This window comes from Amphiprion ocellaris, chromosome 16, assembly GCF_022539595.1.
Source record: "Amphiprion ocellaris isolate individual 3 ecotype Okinawa chromosome 16, ASM2253959v1, whole genome shotgun sequence".
Classification (NCBI taxonomy): Eukaryota; Metazoa; Chordata; class Actinopteri; family Pomacentridae; genus Amphiprion; species Amphiprion ocellaris.
Window position 1 is genome coordinate 33176718 of NC_072781.1, and position 14079 is coordinate 33190796.

General features: G+C 37.4%; 2 long non-coding RNA genes across 3 annotated transcripts in view; one reads left to right on the top strand and one right to left on the bottom strand.

The window, feature by feature from the left end:
* Positions 1-5171, top strand: part of LOC111588984 (uncharacterized) — a 31898-nt gene extending 26727 nt beyond the window's left edge. The window contains exons 1-5 of one of the 2 annotated variants that reach the window (XR_008604264.1): positions 652-735; positions 1643-1743; positions 2767-4711; positions 4775-4932; positions 5032-5171. This is a non-coding gene — a long non-coding RNA (uncharacterized LOC111588984). Of the gene's footprint in view, positions 1-651; positions 736-1642; positions 1744-2766; positions 4712-4774; positions 4933-5031 lie in introns of those variants that run through there. The other variant, XR_008604262.1, reaches the window with a different exon arrangement.
* Positions 5172-5622: 451 nt separating this feature from the next.
* Positions 5623-12498, bottom strand: LOC129350760 (uncharacterized). Its single transcript, XR_008604265.1, has 3 exons — positions 12100-12498; positions 5792-6521; positions 5623-5743 (listed from the first exon to the last, which is right to left on the bottom strand). It is a non-coding gene; the product is annotated as an uncharacterized LOC129350760 (long non-coding RNA).
* Between the last annotated feature and the right edge of the window lie 1581 nt (positions 12499-14079).

Sequence of the window (14079 nt, forward strand, 5' to 3'; positions counted from 1 at the left end):
AATCGTTTAGAATTACATTTTTTAAAAACATATAAATTGTAAATAAATTAATAGACATTTGTTGTTATTTGAAAGAAAAATTGTGTATATTAAGAGTGAATATGTATTTTAAACGATGTCTTTTGTTTAATCACAGAAAAAAAATTCATGAAAAAGAAAAAAGAAACAAGACAAACTGTAATAACCATGTTCACATTTTATAATTAATAATTTATTCTTTTCCAGTATTAATATTGATTAAACTATTTTCTAAATCAGTTAAAAACATCTTCATTTTACAGACATTTGTCATTACTGGTCCGTGTATTTATCTGGCAACTGGATTTTCCGTTCTGAAACGGGTATTGAAAAACAAAAAACAAGTAGTTATTTGATTTTCGTTTTAAAATACAAAAATTAAAATTGAAATACAAGGCGTTTTTCCTTTTCATGATCAAAAGGGGATATACGAAATTTCAAAATGCTTTGATTTTCATTTTATATGTAGAATAACAAAAAATAAAATCAGTAAGAGATAGAAACGAAAAAAGGTCCGTTTTTTTCATTTTCTGAGACCGGAAGTGGTCATCAGCAAGTGTGGCGCCAGAGAGCAGTGATTGGTCAGACTGACAGAGCCAGAGAGCAGTGATTGGTCAGACAGCGCGCTAGCGGATCTAGTCTGCTGTATGTATCTATGGTTGGGACGTCTGCTAGCGTCTCTGGCTGCTGTTGACCTGGTTTTTGGAGTAAAACACGGTAAGAAGATAAATACTTCTATCCAGTAGCGTTGTTTTGTTGTACGTTAAGTCAGCGACTTGTGAAGAGTTGTGTTTTGTCGTGTTTGTGTTTGAGCAGTTGGTCCGTACGCGTTAGCTAGCTTAGCGGCTAAGTTAGCTAGCGGGCTAATTAACACAGGTGGCTAACTTACCGCTGAACACCTGTGTTAGTTGCTGCTGCAGCTGTCCTCATTATTAGAATGACCTTCTCAACCTGTATTTCTCTGCTGTGTATTTTAGCTTTTAAAATTTTTTTTAACTTTAAGGTTAACTGAAACCCGTTCAGCTGCACTGAAGTTTAACATTCAGCTGCTTTGAATTAAACCACGCTTAACTTAACATTGCGCAACATTACCTCTCTGAATCTCCATAATGTCATTAAATTTCTTCTCTCTTCCACTGCTCAAGTTCAATCCAGTATATAAAGTGACATTAATAGTGAATAAACTAACAACCAGCCATTGTATTTATTTATTATTGCATGTATTTGTAGTAAAACATGAGTTGAAACATCCTACTTTTGGATCTAGAACTGCACAAGCCGTTCATTTTCAGTCACCTGATGAGTTAAACTCCACTTTTTATGTGAGGTTGAAGCAGAAAGTCTGACTTAACAAAGAAAGTTGTTTATAATCTGTGATACCTGTTATCTCTGACTGAGGCTTTAGTTTTTGTTGAGCTGATTTACACGTAGAAACTTTGTTCAGGAAGATTTCTCAGTAGCTCAGAGGACAGGCTGCTTTTTACACAACCTTGTAAGAGAATGTCTGTCAATGCTTTCAGCAGAATTTAGAAACGCAACACTTCCTAAACAGATATTTTGAGGCTGTGAGGTTGAACGTTTGAGAGTATATCAGTGTGTTTGTTTGTGGTCTTTCTGTTTCTAGGTGGAAGCTGAATTAGTGAGGATGACTCCTGCTCCTGTCATCTCTAAGCTCCTCACACATCTTTACCTGCACATGAGGAAAATCACTCCTGTAGAATGCAGGTATGTTTGTCATTATTATAAAAAGATGTTGCCTGGTGACCTGTCAGAAACCCATTATACAGAGTCAGCCAAAATAATGTTTACACACATCAGGAAAAGGAAAACTTGCATAAATATTTCAATACCAAATTTATTCAGACATCAGGAGATTAATAAAAGTTATCTTTGGCCTCTACAATTACAAGAGGTGCTCAAAGTGGTGCCACTGGCTTCCAGACATTTCTGTTGTGTTGTAGACGTCACTTGTTGATGCTCCATTCATGAGGGTAGCGCCATCTGTTGGGAAAACATCATACAACAGGACACAGAGTTATCGTGATTTGTTTAGGTGGTGGTACATGTCAAACATCCACATGAATGTCAAGGTTTCCCAGCAGAATGTTGTGGCTGATGGGTGGATCTGTCTGCCTTTACTCTGACATCCAGAGTTATACAAAAGTGTAGAATGTGTGCAGTGCAGAAGAGATTTACTTTATTGGATGCAATTTTAGTGGTTCCATCAGAGAAAATCATATCCATATACAGATTTTTATTAATTCCAGGGCAGCTTTAGTAAAGATTATAATAATAACTACATTAGATAATTCTTTGTTGCAGTTGGAATTTTGCAGACTGAGAGTTGGTTGAGAAGGTTTCAGTTCTTGTTTTAGCAAAATATGTTATAATAGAAGATCTTTATTGTCATTGTACATGAAATTATCTGCAAACCAGCAAAGTGCATCAGTCTGAGGAATCTAAAAATAAATAAGTAAAGAAAAATGCTTCTAAAGCCAATAATAAACAGAATATTTTGAGGGAATATTGTAAAAAGGAAAGAAAAGCTCCATTCTCACTCCTCCCAGGATAAACTGTCATTAAAATTGACTTTAAATTTAGCTTCAACATGAGATAAAAACATTTACGTTCATTACTGATGTTGTCAAGTTTTAATAAAGTTCATGCTACTTTTATAAAATGATGAAAGTGAATAAATTGTATTTGTGTGATCTGTGTTTGATTTCTGTCTTTTCTCCTGTCATCCAGATGTTCAGAGGGAGATGATGCCACATCTGGTCCAGCTGATGGAAGGTCTTGAAGTTCTCTGACTGGCCTCGACTGAAGATGGTCGTCTCACTGGATTTAAGGTTCAGATGCTCAGTAGCAAACTCCACCAATGAGCCAACTGGGAAGCATTAGGTTTATTAAATGTTGCTATGAAGGTTTCGCTGTTTTTCTTTGTGAATGCAATGAGCTCCAACTGAAACTTGAATTAGAACTTAGAAGTAAATCCTTCCATCTGAAAGGATTTAGTTGCATTAATAACCTCATAACATTCTAATTTTTATTCCAGTCTTGGTTGGAAATGGAATCTCTGTATTGATTCAGGTAAAAACTGAACTTCACAGCATGTTGGAGCAAAACAACCAGATGAAAACTGTGATGGTGTTGGATTGTCAGACCGTAATGTTGCAGCTCAAAGCAGCTTTTCTAGCTCAGTTCATTCTGACATTCAGCTATGAATCAACACAGCAGATGGTGATCCATGCTGTGGAAGTCTCACATCTCCTGATTTAATGGAGCTGCTTTGCACTTTTTACACTGTTTATTCACCAACACTTTATTTAATAAAAGTCCCATCTAGTTTTTATGAGGAATGTGATGTTTTAATTTCTCTGTGAATAACTGCAGTCTAATGGAACAGCTGGAATTGTAACATCTGTCCTGATATTGATCATGAAGTATTGATCAGAATACTTATGGTCAGCAGTCATCCCTGAAGTTTTACATTAAAATCTTTACTTGTGTTGTGAACTTTGGTAAGAAGCAGAAACTTTAGCGTTGCCATGGATACATGAGTGTTAAATTCTGTCCATGTTTCCATTTTTGGAAATTCAGTCCAGCAGATGAGTTTGTTTTTACTGCCAGCTACATTCAGTCTGAGATATTAAGAATAAATAAATAAATGTGCATAATGTGGAAATGAACAGATTCTATTTTTATTTATTCCTACAGCTGCTACATGGAAAGTTCCAGAATGTGGAGGAATTTAGTCTCACAATCACAGACAACAAATATTATCTGAAAGTCGGGTTATTGTTGTTTATCAGCACAATACAAAAAGATTCATGTTAGAAATATTCCAGTTAAGACTCTAGAATATCAGGATTTATGTAAATTTACCTCAATAATATGATTGTTCAGGTTAAGATTGTACAGTGATATTTATTATGCAAGTTTAGCTGATTAAAGTTTATGACTCTGCACTACAATATTATTTATTATTTAAATTGACATCATTATTATAATATTTAGGGTCAGACTCTACAGTATTGAGATTAAGAAATCAAATATTCTATAAAATGTAAATACACTGAACTAATCTGGATATATTTAAGTGAGACTCTACAATATTATTTATGACACAAATCTATCTAAATCAACATTTTAATCATTTTTTACTCCAAACATTGACTGGACTGATTTAAATATTAAAATCACTCCTTTCTAATCCTCTGCTGTACGTTCAAACCTGAGGCCTTAAATAGAAACACACAAGTATCTGATTGAAGGAACTTCTGCAGAGTCCTGGTTCCAGAACATGATGATAGAATTATAGACAAACTTTAACAAAAGCTGCCTGAGAGTTTACAGGTTTTTATGTTAGATTTCTTCAGTAATTTAATGAGAGTTATCAGCAAAAATCAGGTGTTCATTTGATGAACTTCATTTCCTAAAACATCCAGAATTGGAGCTCATATCTTTGGCAGCTGTAAAGTTTCTGCTCCTTCAAAGTTCACAACACAATGAATGAATTCCTAAAACACTCTCAATGCTGGAGAGCGTTTGATGCTGAAGCAGTGACCAGTTTTTCTGTTTCTTCTCTGGAGATGCACAATGAGGGACGTCTGCAGAGACTGAGAAAGAGTCTCAGACTTCATTGAAGACTACAAGGAGAAAAACTATCAGACAGCAGACGGCTGCATTCAAGGTGAGATCTGAACATTTGATCTGGAACAGGAATTCAATAATGGCAGCATGAGCTTCATTTCAGTCTGTAGCTGCTGAATTCATGGATGAATCATCTGGCACTAGAGAGGAAGACCATCAAACATCCACATCAGCTGATGGAGGTCCAAGAGTCTCACCCAACAAACAACCTACAGAGTGAAGACCTCCAATCTGATTGGACGGCCTCCTATTCAGCCACATGTGAACAAATGCCTCTAAGCTGATTTGTTTTCTAAAATAAATCTAGTTTAAGTCCTAATCTATACCTGTGTGTTTGCTTCTTTACACTGCTGTTAACAGTTTAGGCTGTTAGATTGTTCCAGATAAGACAAGTACAAGATTCTTCAGAGCCGTTCTACCACGAGCCTGACAGGAAGAACTCCAACAGCTACTGAATGTTCCTGTGGTCCCCTCAAGGCTACAGGAGGAGTCCTACGAGGACGAGCTGGTCCACCTGATGGCGGCCAGTCGCTGCGGTTCAAAGCCAACACCGACTACGTGGACTTCTACTGGACCACATCGAGGCCTTCAAACCGGACCAACAAGTTCAGCGACTCCCCGACTCGTGGGTCTGAGGACGCCGCCGAGCCTCGGTCCAGCCGGCCTCCTGTCTGTGGGTGTTTGAGTGCTGAGAGGTTTGTGGATGCATGTGAACGTTCTGTGTTGAAACAGCAGCTTTGGACTCAGTAACGCCGGGAAAAACCAAGAGCTCCTTTATTTGTGACTTCCACTAAAAAACTGATGAAAATAAGTTTGTCAGGGTTCTGACTGATAACAGATTATTAAATAATGAAAATAATCCTTTAAATATTCCTTTAAACAATCCTTTTAGGTCTAAATTTCCTTTACACTGACTTCTTGGTAAGTATCAGAAGGTGGTTTTCAACTTTCTTTGTTAACTTTCTGCTTCAACTTTAAACTAAATTTCCTTGACTAACCCCGCCCTCTGGACTTCCAGGAAGCTGTGTTCCTATTGGCTGTCCAGGTGGCTGCTTGGTGTTATCAGGAACACCTGAGCAGCTTGGTGTTATCAGGAGCAGCTTGGTGTTATCAGGAACACCTGAGCAGCTCAGTGTCTTCCTGCTTTATTTAGCTGCAGACAAACATTTCCTCTGTTTCTCTTCACCAGTGAACTGGGTTTGGTTCCATTGCTTTAGTTTGTTCTTTAGGCGTTGGCTTGCAGCTTCCAGCAGTAAAATCGTCTTTAATGTGTTTCTTGGTGTGTTTTAGGGCTTTGTACTGGATAGTTGTCTTGGTAAAGGTGGTTCTTTAGCCACAGTTAGCACATGGTGCTAATGTGTGCAGTGATTAGTGGATTTGGTGCAGCTGTGTCTTTATCTTGGCTGTAGTGAGTCTTCAGAGGTTTTTGGTCAGACACATTCTGTATTCTTGTTTGAGAACCAGCGTTGGTTGTCCAGAAGGTAAGAGTTCCTGTCCTGATTCTCTGTTCTCAGAGGTTCTCTGGTAGGCTGCAGGAGACTTTAGTGTTTGGGTTGTGCTAGTTTGGTTTTTGTACGGTTTCATTTGGACGACTATCTTGAGGCTCCTCCATGTGGTTTAGTGAGGTTTTCTGGAACAGTTCTACAAAGCAACCTGCAGCAGAAGAGACTTTGAGAGTTTTTAGGAAGTTCTGGAGACCAGACTTTAGAGTAGCAGAAACATTTGTCAGCAGTTTGAGCAGGAGAAGGTGAGCTTCAGAGTAGAAATGAGATGGAAACCTTCTTGACCCGTGTGGTGAGGTCCTGTACCAAGAGTTTGAGCAGGTTGTGAAGAGTCTGTCGTTCTTTGGTCTGAAAGCACAAGAAGAGTCGACTCATTAAAGGAGAAAACAGGAGATATTGTTGGTTCTTCTGTCACTCTGCAGTTTCCTTAGACTGAATATCAAGTTTACATTTTAAATGATTTCCCATGTGAGCCCAAGAAGACTTCAATAAACTCCCTCCATCCCCTGAACACAACACATTTTATTACCATGTTAAATCTTTTTTTAAAATATGTTATTGAGTTTTAATCATAGTTTTAGCATAGTTTTTCTCTTTGTTTAGTTTTGTCATCTGTGTAAAAGGTGCTGAACAAATAAAGTTGAATTGATAAACTCAATAATTGACTAACTCATGATTGTGACAACAGAAATATTTTCATTGTGATTTAAGGGTTTGTTTCATTTTTAAGGTTGGGGTTAAAATCTTGACAGAAAAAAGATTAAAGAAATAAATTACATTAAAAAAGCAATTAAAGGAAAAAACATTTAATACAATAAAACTTTTGAAAAGAAAATTAAACATTAAATACAATTATATTAAACAGACAAAATATTTAATTAGATAATTAAACAGAAGATACAAAATGTAATTATGAAATTAAACAAAATTTTTAAACAAAAATATTAAACATTAAAGATGAAATATTTTAGACAATGAAATTTTTTTTAAAATATAATAAAAAAAATTAAGCGTTTAAAAAACTACTAAACATTTAGATTATTAAACCTTTAAAAAGACAAAACATTTAATTAAAAAATTCAATGTTTAATTAGAAAATTAAACAGAAAATACAATGAAGCATTTAAAAAGAAAATTAAACATTAAAAGGTGGTAAAGCATTTAAAAAGAAAAACCTTAAAGATTTAATCAAAAAATTAAACATTGGGAAAGAAAAGGAAATTTTTCAAACTAGCCGATAAAACATTTGAAAAAACAACAAATATTATAAAGACAAAACATTTTGAAATCAAATCAGACATTACAAAAGAATAAAAGGTGAGAAAAGAGCAAAACTAAACATTTAAGAAGAATCAAACTAAAGACAAAACATTTGAAAAGACACCAGTTAGACTTTAGAAGATCAAATTAAACAGAAGAGACAATAAAACAATCAAAAAGAGCAAAAACAGATAAAGTACTTAAAGCGTTTTCTAGTCTGAAATGAAAACAAGTTGTTTCTTCAAACATTTCCTCTTTCTATGTTCTTGGTTTGATTGTGGACAGATTTACTAAGAACTCATTTCAGAAAACTGCTTTCCAGATAAAGTCTACTAGTAGTTGAAGGCATTTATCAAACTAATGTTACCTTCTGATCTCCACAAACTTTACTGTTCAGTGAAGAGAATCAAAGTTTGTTGAGGATTTCTGAAAAACCCACAGGTGAAGGTCTGAGAAGAACTCAGATGGATGATCTAAATGTGAAATCAAGACTCATGGTCACAAGTTTTAAGGCTTCTGTTAACCAGAAAGTTCAAACTAACAGAGAAGTACTGAGAAACTTTTAAAACTTCAGTCCTCAGACTGTCTGAAGGTTCAAACTAACAGAGAACTACTCAAGAACTTCTAGGATTTCAGCCCTCAGACTGTCTGAAGGTTCAATCTAACAAAGAACTACTCAGGAACTTAGAAGATATCAGTCCTTGGACTGTCTGAAAGTTCAATCTAACAGAGATCTACTGTGGGACTTAGAAAATTTCGGCCCTCAGACTGTGTGAAAGCTCAGGTCCTGAGGACTCGGGAGGTGTGGAGGCTTTGGAAAGTCTTGGAACTGAGGGTTCAACCCTCCAGCACAAAGGCTGAAGTCCCACCTCCTGAGAAAAACGGTCGAGTCGAGACTCGAGTCAAAAAAAAAAGTCGAAAACCACCAAAAATAGATGACAAATGCGCAAAAAAAAGTAGAATTAGTATCTGAGCGAGTAGCTCAGGGGGATAAGAGGATAGACTACCAAGCGGAAGGTCGCAGGTTCAAGACCAGCCACCGGCACTTTTCTTTCTTTGTCTTTGTCAGGATTTTGATAAAACTTAAGAAGGGTCTGGTCTTGAACCAGCGACCTGCAGCTCCATAGGCAAATCCTTAACTCACTGAGCTACAGATCAGATGAAAAGAAATAAATTCGTCGTCCCTTTGACATCGTAGTTCCTGAAGTGACCACATGGGTGGAGCCAAGGCGGAGTCTGGGTGGAGTCAGGGCGGAGAGTAGGTGGAGAGGTGGGTGGCGGCCTCCCCCCTCGCTCCCCCACCACCCCCCACCACCCACCACACCTTCCCCCGCCCCACGAGTTCTTCGAGTCTCCACGAGTTCTTCGAGTCTCCACAGGTTTTCCCGAGTTTCTTGAGTTTCCACCAGGTCGGAGGCAGAACAACTTGTCATGAAGAGGTGTTGAAGTCGGCCAGGATGGACTGACTTTTTACAGCGACTAGAAGGAAGACCACTAGAAGAGCAGGTCTTTAACCACCATCCATAAAATCCATGGAGTCGCTCCAGAGAAATGAAGGGAGGTCAACTTTTATCAACCTCCATCCACATGTTCAACTTGATATCTTTGACATTTTTAGCACCACAAACCTTTAGTATCACACTTTATTATCATTTATTAGGACTTTCATGGAATCCACCAGCAGATTTAGTTTTTGTTGACAAACTTTATTCTTGTCGTCGTGGGACTGCAGTATTTAAAACTCTTCCATTTGACCTCATGTTTATTAGTTTTAGTGGAGAAACTTATTTTAATTGTCCATTAGTCTCTTAAAAACCAAATAATAAATTGGATTCGTCAAGAGCTTTACATTTCTTACTTTGTCATATTTTAAATATGACAAAAAACATTGAAAATAAAGTGTCTTGAGACAATCTGACCTGTAATTGGTGTTATATAAATAAAATTGAATTAAAATTGTATGTATCTTGTAATGTTGGAGTAATTCAGCCATATATGTTGGAAAACACATTTTCTTTGTCCATTAATCTGTTGATTGTTTTCTCCACTAATTCATTTCTTCTTTTGGTTTATAAAATGTCAAAACCAAATATATTCAGTTTACTGACATAAAAACCAAAAAGATTTACATTCATTATGCAGGAATCAGGCAGTTTTTCACTTTTTATCTTAGTTTAGTCAGAAAGATAGTTGATAATGTGTGAATTGTTGCAGCTTGTGAGCCGTAAAAGGTTTTAATCTTTAGGGCCGAGTGTCAGAAAACATTTAGAAACCAACATTAACAAAACACTCAACAAAGATTTGAACATCATTAAAGGGAACTCCAACTTTTGCATGACAATGTCTAATTAAAGGACATTTATTTCCAACGTAAATGTGTGATATTCATCCTCTGGAGCTTTCTCTTCACATCGTCTTCCACCTGGACTGGTTTGGTCGGGAGCATGTGCAACAAACATTTGAAAAACTGCACTTTAACATCAATGAATGACACTGAAGTTTAATCTCTACATAAATGAGACTGAGTCTGGATGTGCTGCTCTGTCATTAACTCCTAAGTTTAGGGAAAGTTAAAACAAAAGAGGACAGTTCAGATCAGACTTGAGAATGAACTTATTTTGAACAAACATCTCAGACTTTCTGAGCTTCAGCACCTCTAGCAAGATATTTTAACAACAAGCAACTCAAGAGATCCACAAGTTGGAGAGAGTTAGCTTTAGCTGAGCCAAAGAACATGTGGGACGCTAACCTAGCAAACATTTCAGACTTTTCTCTATGAATTCTGAGAAATAATTTCCTATTTAATGACAGAGCTACACATCTTAACTCAGTCTCATTAAAACAGACTCTAATTCAGTGTCATCCATCCATATTAAAGTGCAGTTACCCAAAATGTTTGTTGCATGAGCTCCAACAAAACCTGTCCAGGTAGAAGGCCACTTTGACAAACAGGAAGTGGAAGATTCCAAGCAGATTTATAGAAGGGGGAATCGGACTGTACTAAGTGTGGTGGAGTATAGAGGGGTGTTTTGTGGGTTTTTAAGGCTGATAATGATTATTAGTGAGACATTTGGAGTAGATATTCATTTGCAGTAAATGAAAGTATTTAAAATCTTGGAGTTAAACTTAGAAGAACACAAACTCTAACAGAAAACTTTGTTGATACGTTTTTGTTTTGTTTACAGATATTAAGTTAAAGGAGTTTTATTCGTTACGTATAACCAATCAAATCACTCCAGAAGACAGAGCGACCACAGGTAGATAAAGGTTCAGAGCCAAAGTAGCGCCATTTTTAAATGTATTTATTACCGTAAATCAGTAAAAAATAAAATACTGATAATCAGTAAATCAGTCAGCCCACAATTACTACAATTCTACAATGTATGTCTCTTTCCTTTGACTTGTTATTTATACAATATACTATGTATATTTTATACTATACTACTATGTTTGTTTCCTCCTCCTCTGTTTTCTGGATTGTACTCAGCTGCATGCCTTCGTCCACCAGGCCTCCGTTGACTCGTCCCGCCTGCCGTCTCTGGAGCTGAAGCTGGATTGGAACAGACCAAAGTACAGTCCAATCACGATGCCAGCTGCCTCTCAAAAGGCTCCTTCATCTGGCAGGTGGCAGCACTTCTTCTGAGGGGAAGCTGAGCTGGTCCAGCAGAACTTTGGAGATGTGTTCCAGTGGTTGGTGGATGTGTGGGGAGATAGAGAGGGACCTTTGAATTGTTCACAAAGGAAAACAGGAAACCCATTGGTAGTTTTAGTTTAGGGTGCTACTGCGGTGTGTTTTTGGGTTTTAAGAGGTGAACAGGAAGAGGTTTTTTTCGTATTGATTATCTTTTACTTTGTTCCTGGTTGGAATGCCCATCAATGTCAACGTGAAGTTCACTTTTAGTTCTGTTTATTTATTTTTATTTTACTAACACCCATTTGCTTTTAACCCCCTCACATGTTGTGTTGTTGTAAACTTACTCTTTCAAATAAATACTGGTCTAACCCTCTGGAAACCAGCGTTTGGACTGTTTTTGTGTTGCTCCTCACCTACTTCAGACAGCCGGGACATAACAACGTTTTTTGGACTAAAGGCTTTTCTATGACCTTTTTAGAGCGACATGCTATATTATGACGTTTTTTTAAGCGACATGCTATAATGCAATATGATGAAATAATGTAAAGCAGGCTGTGAAAAACACTCCAGAAAGGTTTTCTTTGAAAAAAAAAATCATCATGAATTTTGGTACAAAAAAACGAGCAACTCAAGAGATCCACAAGTTGGAGAGAGTTAGCTTTAGCTGAGCCAAAGAACATGTGAACATGCTATACTATGACGTTTTTAGAGTGACATGCTATACTATGACGTTTTTAGAGTGACATGCTATACTATGATGTTTTTAGACCAAAGGCTATACGATGACGTTTTTAGAACAACATGCTATACTATGACGTTTTTTTGCCGACATGCTCTACTATGAACTACAGGCCATACTATGTTATTCTTGAAAAGTATACTACACTTTGACATTTTCTGAACTACATCCTATACTATGGTGTTATACACAGAGTGCTTTGGTTACATGTTGATTTATAATCTAGATTTTTTTCTGTTTTGTTTTTTGATGGGATTACCACAGACCTGACCATGAACACCGTTGACACCCACCTGAGGGAGACGCTGCCTAAGATCTCAAGGCTGCTTGGTCGTGGTCTTTCTGGTCCTGCTCCAGAACGCCTTCATCAACTACGTCTTCTTTTGAAGAGGCCCTCAGATGCTGCAATCTCTGACCTTCAGGAGGAACTGCTACTTTCACTCTGTAACGAGACGGCGGTTATTTTAAAGACCCAGCTCCTGGCAGCTTTGAGTGAAAATTTAACATCCATCAAAACAGAACTACAGACAGTTAAATCTGAGCTGTGGGTCAGTATTTCAAACATCAAGTCCGATCCGGCTGCCCTAAAGCAGGCTGTGGATGAAACAGAAACTTCACTCTCCACATCACCGACGACATCGTCACACTCCAAAGCAGAGCACCTGTCTGCTGAACTTTTAAAAATGGACTATAAATGTGAAGAATGTGAGCAGCAGCAGCCTGTGAGCAGCGGAACAGATGTGATCAGAAAGAAGTCATTTTCTTTTTTCTTTTCTTTCTGGTTGACTTGATGCTGTCAGATGCAGATGTTGGAGCTGATTCTGATCTTTCAGGATAAAAAGCTGCTTTTCCGGGGCACCCATATAGCTCAACGGGTTAAGCAGGCGACCCATGTACAGGGCTGGTCCCCGACGCAGCGGCCCGGGTTTGATTCCCGCTCGCGGCCCTTTGTTGCATGTCTTCCCCCACTCTTCTCCCCTGTTTCCTGTCTCTCTCTATGCACCTAAATAAAGCCGAAAAAAGGCCAAAAAAAACCCTTAAAAACAACAACAAAAAAAACTGCTTTTCCTTCACAGGCTTCTCAGGAAATTATTCTCTCAGGTTTTCTCTGCTATTTATATTTTTATTATCTGTGATTATTTCATTATTGTAAAATAAAGTTTGAGGCATAAAGACTCTTAGTTATTTTATTCCTGAAATCTTTGATGTAGCAGAACTAAACTTCCATTTTCCTTCTTGTACTTCTGATACTAGAACTAAACGTATCTTCAACACAGATCATCTGGTTTTAATGAATCAGCAGCAACATCACAACAAATGAGACAATTTTCAACAAATTCATGAAACTGATGTCATTTAAAACTATCGGAGTCTGTTTTAGTGTCAAATTAAAGCTGATTACTGACAACTAGAACATTAACGTTACTATTTTAATCACATTTAAGTTTCCTGAACGTTACATAAATGTCAACCAGCCACAGTTTTATGAACTTAATGAACCACATTACAGGAACACAACACACTTCAGCTGTTTACATGAAACTCAACACAAGCATCGTTAGCTTAATGCTACGTTAGCTTAATGCTACGTTAGCTTAATGCTACGTTAGCTTTAATAAGGCTACATCTGAGCAGCTAGCTCAGTTAGCATCGCTAACATTAAAACTAATATTTACCGGATGCTAACTCTCTTCTCTGGTCAACACACACAGAAATAAACTCCACCAACATCTGGAGTGCATGGCACACATTACATCTGACACTAAAGCTGCATATAAAGTGCACTAAAAGCGGCACCGATATGAATATAAACATTAACTTACCGAACTATCAGAGTCCTTTCAGTGTCTGCTGGTGGAATCAGCTCAAGGCAGAAACTGGTTAAAACAAGCCAACAGGCAGGAAAACTGTCTGTGGAAAATGTTCTGCTGCTCCACCGATAAATAAACCAACAGTTATTATATCAGAATTAATCCAAACGAGGAGAGCAGAGTCTCTGCTGCCTCCTCCATAGGACCTGTCAATCATTCCAGACCAGACTGTCAATCAAGTAGTCCCGCCCCCTGGCTTCGCAAAACTTTAACGCTCTTTAAAAAAAAATCAATATTGATTTATTTTAAGATCAGCCACCTGATCTCTCATTTTGACCATGAAAACTAACGAAAAAAAATTACTGTCTATGCACCGTCCTCTGTTTGGTTCCACACTTGCTGATGACCACTTCCGGTCTCAGAAAATGAAAAAACGGACCTTTTTTCGTTTCTGTCTCTTAC